General features: G+C 42.9%; 1 protein-coding gene across 4 annotated transcripts in view; it reads left to right on the top strand.

Moving 5' to 3' along the window:
- The window catches only part of plxnb1b (plexin b1b), a 164,398-nt gene that overhangs the window by 65,529 nt on the left and 84,929 nt on the right, over positions 1–13,940 (top strand). The window contains exon 1 of one of the 4 annotated variants that reach the window (XM_079681200.1): positions 1,626–1,812. The exons of the other annotated variants lie outside the window; for them this stretch is intronic. The gene's annotated coding sequence lies outside the window, so the exon portion shown is untranslated. Of the gene's footprint in view, positions 1–1,625; positions 1,813–13,940 lie in introns of those variants that run through there. 4 annotated transcript variants of the gene reach the window in all.

The following is a 13,940-nucleotide window of genomic DNA, read 5'->3' on the forward strand; positions in this document are numbered from 1 at the left end:
GATGCCTGTGTCCTTCAGCACCTTATTGAAAACCTCCTGCTTGTAAAACAGGCAGAGTTGAGAGAAGCACCAGAACATAAACACACATGTCTCCATGACGTGCCTAGTGTCAGGTCTATTGGACCAGCATGCTTTGCCAGCAGCGGCTTCAAGCTGGCACACTCACAGAGGGTGGCCCAAACCATGGTGGCAGACCCCCCCCCCCCCTTCATGGTGGTCTCCTGTGGCACAGCAGGTTTGCTCTGATGTGACTCATGGCTTCAGACAGAGTTACTCTGTTCTGCCCTGAGAGGGAACTCGCCACAGTTGTCATGGTGTTACATCAGATTATGTGACACCGGCTGAAAAGACACGCATTCATTTCTCCGAACAATATGAACTTACTCGGATATCTAGAAATACACAAACACACACCGGCATACACATGTATATCTCTACAGAAACCTACCTTTAAGGCGTTTCTGAATAATATGAACTTGCATAGATATTCAGAAGTGCGAACACGCACGCACGCTCGCTGTCTCCCCTCCCCCATGAGTTATCCAGAAATATTTACTACATTTGCATTATAAGCAGCTCTTAAAATCCCCCCTCCTGAGCTCCATATAAGGCTGTTGGTCTAATTCTTTCCCCAAACTGGAGCACTAATGCTTGGGTGAAGTAGCAGCACGACGATGCTCACCTCCAAGAGGAATCCTGGGTATTTAGCAGAGCCTGGTGAAGAGAGGTGCAAGCTGTGGAAGTCAACAGGAGGGTGTGTTTAGCATCGTGCCATCAGTGCATGTTGGTCTAAATGTGCCTTTTTTTATTTAGTTTTCATTTCCTGTGCTTATATTCTAGAAAATATAGCACTTTGCTTGTTTATGGCAGAGGCTGCTAATCATAAACAGTTGAATAGTGGCCAGATATGATTGTCTTTTTAGGAAACACGTCCAATAGATGTTTGATAGTGTGGTTTGATCAGTAGTAAATGGCAATTAGTGTTAAATTATTGCTAAATAAATAATGGGTTATATTTGTTTGGCCCCTGCAGCGCCTCTGACTGTGTGAGCCCTTGACTCCATGAGCCCTTGACTCCATGTTTGTGGTGGTTATCCATGGATCATCCCATTATCTGACACACAGCTTGGGGAACGCCCGAGGCTCGTTATGGTTTCACGGCTTGTCAAAACTGTGGAGCACTTCTGGGTTCCAACTCCTTTTTTTCATTCTTCTGCTGTTGGAGAAGCTCATTTAGTTTTTATTGGCCAACACACTCTGGCTCCACACCCTTACCTTAACACACACCCTTATGTTTTATTAAGGTAACACTATGGAAAAGCAGCATTAGGCATATGGGACCACAAAGAGGCTCTTTGTGAAGCCCTGTGTTTTACACACACACACACAGCACACAGAGAGGAGCAGACAACGCAGCAGTCATACTAACATTTACCCTTCACTCTCTGCACTGCCCTTGTTATTGCCCAGACAGCCACAGAAATGTGTGTGTGTGTGTGTGTGTGTGTGTGTGTGTGTGTGTGTGTGTGTGTGTGTGTGTGTGTGTGTGTGTGTGTGTGTGTGTGTGTGTGTGTGTGTGTGTGTGTGTGTGTGTGTGTGTGTGTATAAAGAGCAATGTTGTAAGGAAAAGAGGATTATGCAGCACATCAGCAGATCAGTGTTTCAGAGCCTAATCTTTTAGCAGCACACTTCCTTCTGTCTCTGCTCACAACCCACCATCAGTGGTCACAGTCTAATTCCTGGGTGCCTGTTGTGAACGATGAAGCGACGGCCTTGCAGTTCCTTGTTAACTCCTTCACTACCATGACATCTGTAAGTGTCCACATGTTATTTCTCGTCAGGGCTGGTGTAGCTTGCTAACCAGTGCTTGTGGTGTGTGATTTATCCAGTGTCCATAGTTATTTTTCTAGAAATGTCTGTTAAACATTTATCTTTTGCTAGACACAATTCAAGTTTTTTCCAGTGTGGAAAGGGAGCATCCTGAATCCAATATTTATATTTTCATTTTCTCATGGAGATGGTTCAACTGCCCACTTTATATATTGGCGTCATTGGTCCATGGTCATACTTTAGCATACACTGTGTAAAGTGGGTGTTTCTTTCACTAGCTTCCACTGTTTGTGCTGTCTGTCTTTTTTTGCTTTAATGCTGAAAAGACACACACTTAACTTCATGTACTGGTTTTAGATTAGAAACGACTATTGTAGTGCCTTCTTATTCACGGGTTAGGGTTAGTTGACAAAACATATTTGGGCTTTCATTTTCTAAAAGTGAATTTAAAGTAAGTCATTCATTAGAAGGAATTTGACACAACCCAGCGATGTCTATCCATTGGTCTCACATCTCAGCAGTCTTATTTTCCCACACTGCACTGTGTCTTGAGGAGGCAGTAAGACGGGGTTATACAGTTGGTGTTGCTTCAATGACCACAGCTCTGCTCATGAGCGTCCTCCATTTTTAGCTGCGACCAGCAGGTCAACAAAAACTTCCCCAGCCTTCAACCGCCACAGGTCTGGGTCTTTTGCCGCAGGAGGCTGACATTTTGCATGCAGGGTACTGTTTGTGAACCACAAGGCTTTTGGACTGAACATTTCAATTTGAACTGGTCATTACATTTAGAATACTATTTCCTCCACATATTGAAACCAAAGTTTGAATGAAAAGTGATTTTAGTAGCTTAAAGGCCCGGACACACCAAGCCGATTTTGGCCGTCGGTGGGCGTCAGGCCGACGATGAGCGTCGACAAGCCCTATTCAGATTGGTGTGTCCTGCACCGTCGTGTCTTTTCAGCCTTGCCGACGCCTTTTCGGCAGAAAATTTAATCGGCGGGCAGTCGGGAAAATAAATCACTCTGATTGGCTGTTCAGCTAGCGAATCAGTGCATGAGAAGCGAAACGGAAGTGAGGGACCCAAACAAACTATTAAGAAGGCAAATCCGTTTCCATCTGTTCTCCCACTACTGACTCCAATAATAGATTCTGTTCTGCTGACTTGATGGTTCCGCTCCAGCAGAGTCCAAACATCTCGTTCTCTCCATGGCTCAAGATTGTTGAGTTTGATGACACGATTAATTGTGAACCAAGGCAAGGCAGTAACTAAAGCCGCATTCACACCACAGTGCTTTTCCCACTTTAGTTCCGATATAGTTCCGAAATGTTGCGTTCACACCAAAAAGAGCCGGAACTAAAATTAGTTTATCAGAACCTTTTTTACCCCTTTTTCAGTCCCTGCTAGAGGGCAGGGACTTTCGTGGAAGAAAAAGGTTCCTATGTTTGATTAGCTGGGCGGAATGCAAACCACGCCCCGTAAAACTCCCAAAAGGTTTTGGGAAGCCGCCATTTTATTATCCTCGCATTAGCATTATTAGCATTAGCATTAGCCCAGCGCACAAACGCAGAAAGACTAACTTATGGCAACACAAAAGAAAACATGGGAGGCAGCGGTGGAGATGAGGAGGTGTCGGCGTTCTGGCGATTTACTCGGAAGGCTTCACTGAAGCCAGTCCCCAACTCCGGGGACTTCGGGTGGCAGTATATGCCGTGAAGTTGTTTGCGGCCTGCCAGTAAACCCAAATCAGAAGAAGAAGAAGTGATGTCAGCGGCTTAATTTGCCTAATCCTCCCCCAGGAACTTATTCCGGTGTGAGCGCGATCTGTACTTAGTTCATAAAGAGTTCTCATGAACTAAGTTCTCATGAACCTTTGTGGGAAAAGTACTGCGGTGTGAATGCGCCTTAAGTCTTTAGGAACTTGTTTTGGGAACCTTTGGGTCGCCGGTTCAAGTCCCAGAACGGACCAAGAACGAGCGACATTATCAATTAAAAAAGAATGAACAATGAAGTGTTTGTAATGACAGCAAACAGTTTCAGATGCTGATGTAAGTAAATATCTGTAAGTCTTAAGAAATAATCTTAATGACCCTTAATATTCTGTTGATTCAAGAACTGATTCATGTCAGTTTGAACAGTTCAGCCATGAGCTGCTGTGATGAGTCTCTACGTATCTCTCAGCTGTCAGCTTTGTGTGCATCTGAAATATTAATGCCACAGTGACACACTCAATGCTGAATAATAAAAGGAGACCCCAGGTGTCTGGAGATCTATTTCAGGGTCTTTTTCCACGGCAGTATTCAACCCGCAACATACTTTTAAAAAACAGGCTCGGTGTTATAAATATTTCATGTTGTTTTGCATTCATGAGCAAATGAAAGACCAAGATTTTATTAGCAGACCGTGGACAATCCTAGCTCATTGTCAAACTGCAAACTCCTTCGTTGTAGCATAATTGAAAACTGAACATGATGATGAACCAACAGAATGAGTAAGAATAGTTTGACCAGAGCAGTTCAGAAAAGATGATCTCAATCTTTTGCTCTCCATATCAGTTCAAATGATGTTATCATTTGTGGTACTTACTGTCTAAACAAAAGACGACTAGACTAAACGAGTCAGATGATTTCCCCAGAAAGCGTGAGGAGATGCCATGATGCTACAGTGATAAAGCCCCCATTTACACCTTTCACTTGAAGTCAAATGTAAATCAACATAACTGGAGGCGAGTATTGACAGGATCTAAGCACCATCGGATCAACTGTACTTCGCTGCCAGCTCTATCATCAAGAAACATTCTCTGGGAAACTTGACTGTTTATTATTTCATTGTATGTTCAGTTTGGTATACTGATGGCCAGAGATGGGGTCGTTACTCAAAAAAAGCAAACATTACATATTACTTATTACTTTAAAGAAAAGTAATATATTACTTTACATAAAGTGTTACTTTACTTGTTACTTTACTCGCAGGGCCGCCCCTCCCTACAGGCAGATCACGCAGACTGCATAGGGTGCTTCATTTTGCGGAGGGAGCCTCATCTGAAGCGCAAATGTGGCACACCTACAGTGTTACTCGTTACTTTACTCGACATCCTCACTCTGGATTCGGAGGTCCTCCTTAGCTATTAGCTTCACGTTAGCATGTTGTCTTTGCAGTTGCTTGTTGAGGTTTGACGTTGTGTTTGCAGCAGTGGATAAAAGCTTCTGGCCTGGACACAGTTTGCACCTCACCGTCACATTCCTGTCCTTTCTTCGGACAAACTCAAAATAATGGGCATACATCTCCACCCCTCGAAAGTTATCGCTGTTGACTCAGCCATGTTTATGCACTGCATGTGGATGCGCAAGTCGCGCAAATGTTACGTAAATATAAACCTGCGGCGGAAATCCCTCTTGTCTGTCAAAGGGGGAATCTAGTAATTATGTATGTTAGTAGGCTAACTGTAGTGTGATTACTGATTTTATAGAAGTAACGCGTTACATTACTCTGTTAGAGACCAAAGTAATATTATTACAGTAACGTGTTACACCCAACTCTGCTGATGGCTGATGATATATTAGCAATGATGTCATAGGAAGCAAATGTTGTGTGATTTTGTCCCATAAATACCTTATCGGTCTGCAGTGGCCCGTCTTTGCTGCTGATCTCTGAAATGTCATCGTTACATGGATCCACAGATTCATCAACAAACTTGGAGACAGCTGGCTGTTACAGTATGGCAGTCTACCAAAGTGTTTTTATAAGAGTCTGAAACAGCCAAGTACAGCTCAGTTGAAATGCAGTTTTAGTTCATCTACTACACCGACATAGAGAGCATCATTTAAATGAAGTGTGTGTGTGTGTGTGTGTGTGTGTGTGTGTGTGTGTGTGTGTGTGTGTGTGTGTGTGTGTGTGTGTGTGTGTGTGTGTGTGTGTGTGTGTGTGTGTGTGTGTGTGTGTGTGTGTGTGTGTGTGTGTGTGTGTGTGTGTGTGTGTGTGTGTGTGTGTGTGCACGTGTGTGCACGTGTGTGTGTGTGTGCACGTGTGTGCACGTGTGTGTGTGTGTGTGCACGTGTGTGTGTGCACGTGTGTGTGTGTGTGCACGTGTGTGTGTGTGTGCACGTGTGTGTGTGTGTGCACGTGTGTGTGTGTGTGCACGTGTGTGTGTGTGGGCTATGGGGATCCACATCAGCAGGCAGAGACGGGAACGTTTTCATGTTGGTGTTACTGGGGATACTGTCTTCCTCACTGTTGCTAGGAAACCTTTAATCATACTTGATTTCACAGCTACACTCGCGGTTCGATTCTTCGAGTCAGCATTGTACTGACGGCATGTAATCCTGTAGTGCAAGGCCAAGTAGCATTAACAAGCTGTCAAGACCTGAGGGGTGTGTGTGTGTTCCCCTCTCCTGTGTGTAGAGTCATGAATATGAAGCAGCTTCTGGCTTTCTTCAGTCACTCACACAGCGCATCAAACAAAAGTCAGAGTGAGTGCGCCTCCAATTACTAGCTCTGAACCAGGATGATGTGGAGGAGCTGGTGGAGGGTGTGTGCACCAGGTGGACTGATGATGTGAACAGTTGTGTTAGTGATACTGAGCAACATTTATAAGATTACATTTGCCCTTCTTGATAATAAATAAGGAAGATGGGCAGGTCAAAAAGTGAATTATAGAATTACCATAAAAACCTGTTGCAAACTTTCATTAGATGTTGAACAGCTTGAACTTCTTGTTTTTTTTGTTTTTAAATTTCCTAGACAATTGTGTGCATTCTCTGAGTGAAAAGCCTGCCTTGTTGCCAGTCTGCCATGCTGCTTGGCTAAAGGCTCAGTATGTGTGTAGCATCCTTCACACAGCTACCTCTGTGCACAGCTGAGTGATACTGTGAAAGCCTTTGAGATGAGACCAACCATCTGAATTTTTGCTGTTCCCATTTTAAAGATTCAATGGGTCAAGATAACTCGGTCACACAACGGAATGGATCCTGGAAGAGATTTCAGGGAGGCAGCATGATGTAGAGGTGATCAGAGTAAATGTCGTACACACTGATCGACAGGGTCTTAAAATGTCTGTAATAGTCTATTACCATCCTTCATTTGAATTCAGTCTTTGAAATGATTATAACACATATTTAATAACATTTTCCACTTTCTTTTATGGTTAGATTTCAGAACGTGATTATGAGGGAATAGATGAACAGAAATGATGCGCCACTCTTCATCCCAACACAGGAGAGAATGATTTGTATTGTGCTGTAACATTGGATGCTAATAAAAACACAGCGGCCATTGTGCATAAACACATTTTAACAATGAAGTTTTGCAAAAAAATTGTGTATATGCCTTGAACAGTTGACTTTTCATGGTCTCTTTAATTGTGTCTGGGCTTGTTCTGTAGTCGGCAGCGCCCCTTCAGCCAAAGTTTTGAAGAGGGCAGTACTTCTGCCAGAACAGTGATCAGAAGCCGGGAAGACTCTGATCAGGACTGCTGCTCAAGGCAGAGATGCTCTCTGAAGCGCAGTGCTCAGTTTTTCACATACTGTTAATGCTGTGGCTCAGACACACAGTGGCAGTGTATATGAATAGAATGGTGCATTAGGGACTCTGATTACTGAATAATGTACTCTTATGGTGTTGTACTTCTGCTTCACTGAGTTTCACCATTAAACATCAAAATTCAGAATCTAGTCTGAGTAAATTGCTGTTTCTCAGTCACTCATGAGATGTGTCTTCTGTTGGAGCTGTCTGTAGAAGCAGCTGCTGCTGTGCTGTGTAACTTGGGATAACAATGAGGGAACAGGAGAAAATAGCCTTTGACCTTTCTACTTTCCTCTCTGTTAGAGGAGTTTCTGCATTCTTTCTGATATGTGTGCATATTTCTTCCCGCCCTAATCAGCATGTTGAAACCCAACATATAATTTCTGCAACACAGTGTGTGCTCACATTGGCTCTCACATATTCAGTTTTGACCCAGCGTGACTTTATATTGTGAGCATGATTACAGCTGATGTCAGACTGGAGCTTCTGTCTGCTTTTTAGAGACCTCAAGCTTTTTCTCCTGAGGGATATGCATGTGTTGATTTATAGCATAAGTATAGAAATGATCCTGAGAAATGTACCGTTTCTACCAGCGTCATGTATCTTAAAGATTGCCACCCAAAAGTACCTGGAAGAGAAAATGATTTAAACAAAACTCTGCCCAAATTGTTTGTTTACTGTTGTTCAGTGCTCAGCGTTCTCGTATGACAGATTTTCTTCCAACAAAACAAACTGAACAAAATTTAGATTAAATTGTCATTCTCCTTATTTTCAAATTTTAGGGACTTTTATTGCAAATTATCATTCCAATATTTAGTGAAATTGAAGAGATAGAGATTTAGTGAAAGTGAGAGATAGGTGTGATAGTCATTTTTTTGAAGTATTTGGTCATATTGGCCAGCCCTAATGGCCGTCCTCTCAGACCTTTAAGCAGTTAACTACAGAGTCCAGGAGTGGGTTTAGTGCTAAGTTACTAATGATAACCTGTGTGTGGGTCTCTGTGTCCCCACCCTGCTACACTGTGTTAATGTGAGTGTCCCATTGGATAGCTGCCATCCACCACTGCCCCGAACAATGGGATTTTACGCACACGCACACCTCTAGCCTAAGCCGTTGTCTTGCGGAGGTTACATCATAGCTGTGTGCAGTACACAAAACTCATATTAGTTTTCTGAATAGAACCATAACTAATACGTGGAAACTAGTAAAGATCATCACTTTTCAAAAAATGATCTTAGATAAATGACGTTCTTTATTGAAGGCACAGTTCTCGTGATGGCGAGGACTCCGCAATGAGTTCTTTCACACAAATGTATTAATGTTCCGGTAGATGTTTTTTTTGTTATTCATTTACTCATTATAAAAAAGTTTGAACTGTTTCAAAGCAATTCAATATCACATTACATTGTCTTTTTATTTGTACAAATTCAATTATTTTGAATGAATAACTGCATTCTTATTCTATTTAGTCTGCTACATAACGTTCTTTCACTTTCACACACAGCCACATATGTGTGTGGCCTGCCGGCTCACTTTATTCTCTTACATCACTCCAGAGTAGGGCTGCACGATATTGGAAAAAACTGACATTGCGATTTTTTTCCCCCCCTGCGATATATATTGCGATATGAAAAAATACAGGAATTGAAGTAAATACCGTTTTTTTTCCCGCAAACCATCCTTTCTTGAACTTTAATGCTATACAATTGGTATTTTCTTTACTATATTTAACCGGATGAAGGATTTTAGTCACGGACGTCTGGATCTTAAGTTATCAGAGCAACAATTTGAGCTAGCTCGGTTAGCTGCGCCGAACTGCCCTTGAGAAACACATGAAACTACTTTATTCAGTGTTTTTACCTTTAATCACCGGGTCCGTTTGCTTTGAGATTCGATTGTGATTGGTGGTTTGCTGTGCATGCAGAGCCTGCATGTCACTCACTCAAGTTTTCCTTTTGTAGCAAGCAGCAAAATAATTGTAACATGACGTGTTTGAGTTAATTTCCTAAAAGTCCTAAAAACAAAAATCGCACGTCCACGCGATGTGAATATCACGCATGCGCATATCGCGATTATCGTAACGACACATCGTGCAGCCCTAGTCCAGAGTGTTCAGCCAGTGGCTTCCTATCAGAAACATTTCACCCCTAATTCTTTCCATAATTATAACTGAACAAATTCACGCTACTGGTGGTTTTGCTTCACATCACTTAAATTCTCTTTTTGTAAAATGAACAAAAACAGTAAACTCGATTCTTCCCATATGATTTACAGTCATGCCTCCTTCATGCCTCTGAAGTGTGCTGGTGTTTCCAGAGTGGTAAATGGTAACGTTGCTCCCTCCAATACTTTGCCTCAAAGCAACATAATGTCAGTGTGAAAGATCTGAGTTATAACTCCCCCTGAAGCATTATTGTTTCTCTGCCTGAGTGCATTGAGAAGTTATTGCTTGCACAACAGTAGATACTTTATGATGTGCGCTGGCAGGCGCACCTGTCCGCATAAGAGTTACGATCCAGATAAAGTCTGCAGGCTGTAATAGCTTCCTGTCTGGCAGCTGGGACTGTTTGATAGCCCTGATGACCCGCTACTTGCTCTCATTTATGCCCCTTAACATCTCATTCCACCACAGTGTGCCCTTCATCATGGTGACATCACTCAGATGACTATTGCGGCCACATTTGACTTGTTACTCATTTCTTATGTCTGATTTTTTTAGTTTTTTCTGTGTTTGCGTAAGTGGGTATTTTCAAAGAAAGTCCCTGAGCCTTGAGGTTCAGTATATTTGATGGTGCCAAAGCAAACATTAAAATGAAGAAATGTGAAAAAGGAAACCGCTCAAATGAAGCGAGAATTTTTGTGGACGCCCTCAGCAACCTGCACACAGAGAGCAGCAGGGGTTGGTGGGGAGGAGACAGGAGACGTATTCACACGTCGGTCAAAGATAAAGTCCTATCAATGCGTAGAGGTGATCCCTGAGATCCGGATATCCGTCTTGTCTTGTATCCAGGCTCAACCTCCGTCACCCCAGGGTGATTTCTTGAGGGCCATAACATGTAACAACCATGGGAACTTCCTCTACCCACCCAGCTCTGCTCTGTCCACTGAGAAATGTCCAGAGAGCTCACGGTCATGTCATCCAGGGACTTCCTTAAAAGGACCTAATTAAGGGAACCTGAGGGACTTTAATGTTTTAATTTCTGGAAGGAGGTTTTCCGGAAGAGAGCGCAGGACGATTTTCCGCCCTCTCCCTCTCCTCACCCCCCTTTCTGAAGTTCATCAGCCGAGGAGGAATGTGTTCGGCAGTTGTTAGGGGTTTCTCTATAAATAACTTCTTGTCAGCCAGCCAGCCGGGCAGACATTCGTACAGTAACTGTCATTAAAATACTAACTCACAATCTTCCTACAAATATTTTTTGTGAAGCAGAAGGTCAGAAGGATTTACAGTCTGTGGCAGCAATCTCTTTTGATTACCACTCAGATATATATATATATATATATATATATATATATATATATATATATATATCCTTTATTTTGATGATGGTAAACTGTCCAGGCCCCGGGTCAGCAGAGCAGCCCCCAATCATGATACTCCCTCCACAGAATATCTTCTTTGGGATGATGTTATTATTTGGTGTGCAGTGCCTTTTTCCTGCCATACAAAGTGCTGCGTGTTGTTCCCCTTTAATTCAGCCTTAGTTCAATCAGACTACGAAACATGTTCCCAGTAGCGTTATGCAGAGTTAAAGTGCTCTTTGGCAAACTGCAGGAGTGCAGTGGTGTACTTTTGGAAAGCAGCTGCTTCCTCCATGTTGTCCTACCATGGACCCTATGGCCTATAGCCTTCAGCTGTGACTCTGGGGTTCTTTTTACCGCATTGATCATCCTGCATTGGCCTTTGGAGGCATCTTTGCTTGGCGCCCACTACTATGGTTTGAGTCATTATTATAAAGTAGCTGGAAAAACACTTCTAATCTTGTTTCCGTGATCAAAAAAATGTTTGCTTACTCCTTACTCAGTTTGTCTTTGTCAAAGTATCGGGGTTCACACCCTAACCTACACTGTGAATGTTTCAACAATGTTTTCAATATGGATAAGAACAAAACAATAATTGGTGCGCTTTTAGTTAAACAGATTGTGTTTGTTCATTACTGTAATTTAGGATCAATTTATTAGGGATGCACCAATAGACGATGTTTAGATTAGGTGTGTGTGTGTGTGTGTGTGTGTCTCTCTCTCTCTCTCTCTCTCTCTCTCTCTCTCTCTCTCTCTCTCTCTCTCTCTCTCTCTCTCTCTCTGAGTGTGTCTGAGTCTGATTGCAGATGGCTGCGTTGACTCGAGTCTGCTGTTTATTTATTTTAGGTGTGCAGAGGAGGTGACTCCTCGTTACAGGCGTGTGTGTGATCGTGCACCTTGGTGTGTTTATACACTAATTAGAAACTTGCTTCATTTCCCCTCCCCCTCATACTGTGAATGAGGGTGTTGAATGAGGCATTGTGGGTAGTTGCTGGAATTACAGCCCCCAACTCCCCCCCTCCCTCTCTTTCTCTCTCCCTCGCTTATTATCATTAGTCACATTCCATCAGTACTCAGTGAGCATTGAGGCATGCGAGCACTTGTTTGTGACCATTTCCCTTGCTGTATCCCCCCTTCTCCCTCACACCCCTGTCTCTGCCTTTCACCATTGTCTTCCTGCAGCCCTGTTTCTATCCACCAATGTCACTCTGCCAGTTTTTCCCTTCAAAACGCTCTGTCCCCCTGCCTGCTGTTGTCCTTCTCCGTCTCCTCCAGAATATAGGATAGTTGAATTGAGAATGAGTGAAAGGCTGGACTCAATGAAGTGGATGATGGCTCAATTGAATGTGCCTCTCAGGAATGCTCCGTTGTGTTTGGAGTCTTTTGGCCGCAGCTCAGGCTCCAGTCCATTTGTGGTGGGTAGGGCTTGGTAGTTTTTGGGGAAGAAGGATTTGACTCTGCTGGTCCTGTTCATCCACTACAGGTTACACTACTACATGTGTTCTCAGTAATGCACTAGTTAGGCATAACGCTCTGTTGAAGCCTTTCACCTGTCATCAGTCTGAAGGCCCTCTCTACTTAAGGGAAAACATTCTGTCATTTGGATGACTGAATGGATATCTGCTTCAACGCTTTAATGTTCAAAAAGCATCATTTATTTTTCTCATACTGCCTGTGCTGCAGCACCTCTTTTCACCCTCTGTCTGAAACCAGAGCCCAGTCTGCTCTGATTGGTTAGCTGGCCCGCTCTGTTGGGATTGATCAACCGCTTAGAGATGTCCTGCACCTTTACCTGTAATGTGTTGGAGTGCTATAATAGCACTCCAACACATTGACAATATTCAATAATATATATATTGAATAGTAGGGCTAGTGTAACCTAGTGATGTCACTATGTCACAGAAGTTAACAAAGGTGTCCAATGGAGGCGTTTCAGGCAGGGTGTGGGAGAGAAATTCCCTCTGGAGGGAACACATGGAGGCAAGACTTCTGCACATACTTAATCATTTCCATGGCATTAACCACAACCAGCCCTGCATGTTTAAGGTGTTCAAATAATGGTGTAGTGTTGTTAGGGGCTTGTTTCTTCTAGTACTTAAAAATTGAAATCCAGGAAGACTATATTTAGTTGCTTATCAGATGGAATACATTGTAGTTGTTTTAGGAATGCACACAATCTTGTTCTATTTGTCAAACTCTCTGGTGTTTTGTTGGAATACCGACTATATCATACAAACGTACTGTTTCTGCAGAAAGTGCTGGAACAAGGTGAAGTCCATTACCTAAAGGAACATTTAGATGAAGGCAATTCCAATCCCACATTTCCCGCTCTCTCATCACATCAAATCCATACCTTTAGCCTTTTAAAGTCACCAGAGGTGAAATTAGATTTTTACCATCACAGAATTGAATCAAAATCCATTCTCTTGTTCTCATGTGTCTCAAAATCTGAATGAAGTTGAGCCTTATTGGATCATTCACTGCGGGAAAGAGAAACCTCTTCCAACTGAGATCGGGCCAGAGTTATGGTTCTCCAGTGAACTCTAGTTTTTGATTTGCAGCTTTCGGCAAATTAAGATAGATGAGCACTTGATTGGACTGTTACTCTTAGATGAGCAGAGCGACAGCATGCAAGTTTTGAGAGTTATTTGAAAGACAAGTCTAGCTCAAATCTGACACTGTCCGAGAGGAGGAAGCAGGAGAAGCGCTCTGTGTTTCTCTTATGCTTCTATAAGTTCACATGCCTGTCCTTCGTGCCTCTGCTCCGTGAGGCTCTGGGTGAGTGCTCTCTCAGGACCATCTGCACAGGACTGTAAAGCACGTCTCTGCTGAGAGCCGTCACACGCTGACCACAGAGTGCAGGACTCAGAACTCCCTCCCCCACCCCGGAGGGTCAGAGGAGCAAGTCTTTCTTGTGGTTTGGATTTGATAAATTGAGGTTTGGTCATTGGGTATCATTGAGTTGAAAAACAAACATTTGCAAGGAAGTGAGAGTTTTATAATGAATTCCCACTGAAATGATATAGATAACGATGATCATACTTAATGTGCTCTGGTATATTGTTTTGTGTGT

This window comes from Notothenia rossii (assembly GCF_949606895.1).
Source record: "Notothenia rossii genome assembly, chromosome: 5".
NCBI classification, from domain to species: domain Eukaryota; kingdom Metazoa; phylum Chordata; class Actinopteri; order Perciformes; family Nototheniidae; genus Notothenia; species Notothenia rossii.